Here is a 4,269-nt window from a genome sequence, read left to right on the forward strand (position 1 = left end):
AGGAAAAGGAAATTAATAACAAATTTTGAACAAGAAACTGACGAATCCCTCAGCGATGCTTGGGAGAGGTTTGAGAGGCTGGTAAGAGACTGTCCACATAACGGCTTATCATACTGCTTGCAGATGGAGATTTTTTACCAAAGACTGAACCCTGCTTCGCAGACCGCTGCCAATGCGGCAGCAACTGGTGGTCTGCTTGACAAAACATATGAGGAGGCCAAAAGTATACTTGATCGCATTTCCAAAAATCACGAGGACTGGCGGGAAAGCGATCAAAGATTAAGAATTAAAGATAGTGACATAAATAACAGGGCCATCGCATCCCTTCAGAATCAAATGACTGCGATGATGAGTTTGATACAAGGCATCGCAATTAATAGCACGGGAGTGAAGAAAGGCAGGTCAACGCAATTGCTCAAATGACCACAAGTTGTGTCATTTGTGGAAATGCTCATTCGATGGAAAAATGCCCAGAAAATCCGCAGTCAGTATGCTTCATAAAGAATAATCCCTATTCTGATACGTACAACCCCAGGTGGAGAAACCACCCAAATTTCACGTGGAAAAATCAACAACAAAGCTTTCAACCAGTGGCACAAAAAAAAGTGCCACCCGGATTTTTCCCGCGAACCGACGGTCCAACGCATAACCAAGCCAGCAGCTCGTAGACACTGCAATCTTCGTCCTTAGAGAACTTGTTGAAGCAGTACATTGAGAAGAACGAATCAATGCTTCAAAATCAAGCATCATCCATCCAAAATCTCGAAATTCAACAAGGACAAATTGCAAGCGAGCTCAAAAATAGACCGTAAGGAGCTTTGTCGAGCTCAATTGAGCTTCCTCGCAATGTTGGGGGTACTGGGAAGGAACAAAGCAGTCTCCTTGCTAAGCGACAAAATGACTGTGGAAGTAGGGAAGAAACCCATCAAGACCAACTCGAATGCAGTAACAACCGAGGACTCGTTGACTAACAATTCAGAAGAGCTCGAGAAGATGAACCCTGAAGTTGCGTCCACACTCAAGCCTTTAGATCATGAGACAAAAGAAGTCCAACCACCACCATTCCTACAAGGATTGAAAGAGAAACAAAATAATGAAGACAAGATTGCGACAGTGGTAGTAACGTAAAATGCTATGATCCCACAAAAAATGTGCGACCCAGGAATCTTCACGATACCATGCTCCATTGGAGGGGTCTACAGTGGCCAAGCACTATGCGATCTTGGGGCGAGTATAAACGTAATGCCGCTATCAATCTTCAAACGATTGAATATGGGCAAACTCACGCCCACGACAGAGACTCTCCTGTTTACGGACAGATCCCGAATTCATCCTGAAGGAGAGTTGAAAGATGCTGCAATCTCAATTGATAAATTCATCTTGCCGACAGACTTCATCATTTTGGATTATAAAGAGGAATAAGATGCACCCATCATATTGGGACGACCATTCCTCTTGATCGGTCGCGCTCAAATTAATGTGCGCAAGGGGGAGATTGTGATGAACATTAATGGGGAAAAACTCTGGATTAAGGAAATCAAGATTCCAGAGGACATAGAAAAGAAGAAAAATCCGTCATGGACATAAAAAGTCCAGCTTGTACCGAAAAATAAGCAGGCCTTGAGTTACTATGCTATTCAACCTCATCAGGGACGCAATCCTTTTGAATATCCTTTTTCTACATCGATACTTCATGAACTTTCATCACCTTGTTGTTATCTGTTATCGTATATTTACTTCTTTTAAAAAAAATGTGATCGCACTGAACGATTGCGGTGAAAGATTTTGTTAACTCTATTTTTTTTTAATATTATTTGACCCTCTCAATTTTTTTCTTGCAATGATCGAGGTGAACGATTGCGGAGGCGTTACACGAAGACGCAATTACTTTATTCTGTCACCGCAATCTAAAGACAGTAGATCGCCGCAAAGCAGGATGCGTCAACAAACAATGCGAGCAACAACGTAAATTTGGGGGTTGTATTTTTCCTTCACTTTATTCCAAATTCTGCACTATCATATCGCATTTTAATTTTGAAATTTTATCGCCGCATCCTCTTTGGTTACCGCAATCATTTAACATTGATAAATTTAATCAGTCACCACATGCTTTCTCTTTGCCAATTATGATTTCAATGATGAAACCTTCATGTACACTAGAGTCAACTTAATTTTAGGACAGTCACCTCATGAAATATTTCTAAAAGTTAGTGGTCTGCTAGTTTTCTTTCAAACTAACCCTTTACCGAACTTCCTAAGAACATTGCATAACTTCTTTCAATCTTTTGGCAATGAGGACACTCTCGCATTTTAAATTTGGGGGTGAGGTATTTATTTTCGACCTTGCTATTTTTAGCTCTAAAAAAAATCATAACGTCGCGATCGAATCCTACTCGTAGTTGGATGTCCGCATGACACACGTGGGGGCAAGCCAAAACGAAGGTAGGAATAGTGTTCAACGCATAAATAAATGACCGCAACTCCGCTGCCGAGTAGGTATGAGTTTAGTCTGAGAAAAAGCGCCTTTCTCGTAGTTGGATGTCTGCATGACACCCGTGGGGTCAAGCCAAAACGAAGGCGAGGCACTTGGATCAGCGCAAGGTCAGAAAAAAATAATAATGTAAAAAATATGCAAGGATAAAAGTCATTTAACGCCTCAGTGAAAAAAAAAAGTTTTTTTGAAATAAATCATGCGATGTCCTAGAATCTAGTAAAGTCCTTTTGAAGGTTAAACTCGCGGTCCCTAGATTTCAGAAATATTTTAAGAAGAGACTTGAATAAGAATCAAGGAAATTTTGGTATATAAGATTTGAATGAAGTATCCTTGAGAAATCTAGGAAAAGAGATTGCGGTCGACTTTCTAAAGGAAATATTTAGCTTATGCTTGAGGACAAGCATTTTTTAAATTAAGGGGTGTGATAACGGGCAAAAATACACGTTATTACAGTACTAAGTTATTAAACAATGCAAGTTTGCGTTGATAAAATATATAAGATTGCGTCCAAAAAGCATTAAGTTCATGACATTGCGGTCGCATGTGTTCATCGCATAAAAACAGTTAACTTTTGTATTTTTGTGCAGAATTTACATTGATGCATAGCGTAAAATGCAATCACAAGAATGCAACAGTCGAGCGCAGCGTTACTGCAAGGCTTTGCGGTGATTTGTGCTCACAAACATCTGCTCAAGAAGGATTACCGCATAGAGCCGCTGCAACTTGGTGGGTGCATCTGGGTGAAAGGCATAATAAATCACGATGGGACAGAAAATTGATGACGGTCGAGTCCAAATTAAGTTGACAAGCCACTAACAAACTACTGTAGCAAGTATACTCAACTTTTCGGTGACAAATATTCGACGCATTAGACAGAGAATTAATGCCATCCCATAAGTGCAATCATAAGAGAGAAGACACCTTTCACCCGAAGCTCTATAAATACCAAGAGCAACCTTCAGTAAAAGAGTTCAGATAGTTAGAGAATTTTCCTTTAAATAGAATAGCCTTGTTCTTAGATTTTCTTTTATTTAAGGCGGAAGCCGAGAGATCGTTCTGATGAACTTGGAAGAGTGCCGAAAGCGTCGAGCTCAGAGAGAGGGCCAGCTCCTGCGGAAGCAGGAATATCTTTTGAACAGAGTAGAGTTGACAGTGTAAAAGCCTTGGGAAGCAAGGGATTGCTATCAGGTTCTCTATCCTTATCTTCCATTGTCATTTTGTACTTAAACTTATCTATAGAAATGGAATTTACTTCTTTATATCTGTTCACTCTCTATTTATTACGCATGAGTAGCTAAATCTGTCGAATGGGTTGCAAAGCCACTTAGCTAGCATAACTGGGGATCTTCATTCTATGTGATTATCTTGTATTATGTATGCATCACTCGTCCATTAGGGATACTCGAGAGGGTAGTCTAAAGGCATAATCTAGGCTTGGAAAAGTCAGGTTAGAATCTAGACTCGGGAGAGTCAGATTAGAATGTATAATCAAGAGATAGGAGCTTAGGAATAAGCACTGTTTGGTATTAACGCATCACATGCATCCTAGAGATAAGATATGATTGTGTGCGGTCACCTTGTCTTTGTGTGCATCTTGCATCATCGCATAAGAAAAAAGTAAAGACTTAGGAATAAGCTCTATGGACATTATTGCATTCAACACATGTGTCCTAGAACTAGGAGCACTGCATTTGCATTGGAAAATGATTTGCTGTCGCATGAGTGTAGCATGATCGCATAGTTTGAACGCATTCCTGGGAAAGGCTAGCTAAAGA

General features: G+C 40.2%; 1 non-coding gene across 1 annotated transcript; it reads right to left on the reverse strand.

Annotated features, from left to right (window-relative positions):
* On the reverse strand, positions 1 to 107 carry LOC120082296 (small nucleolar RNA R71). The gene has a single exon (XR_005483127.1). It is a non-coding gene; the product is annotated as a small nucleolar RNA R71 (small nucleolar RNA).
* Between the last annotated feature and the right edge of the window lie 4,162 nt (positions 108 to 4,269).

Source organism: Benincasa hispida, chromosome 7 (genome assembly GCF_027475165.1).
Source record: "Benincasa hispida cultivar pf3 chromosome 7, pf3_genome.v1.1, whole genome shotgun sequence".
NCBI classification, from domain to species: domain Eukaryota; kingdom Viridiplantae; phylum Streptophyta; class Magnoliopsida; order Cucurbitales; family Cucurbitaceae; genus Benincasa; species Benincasa hispida.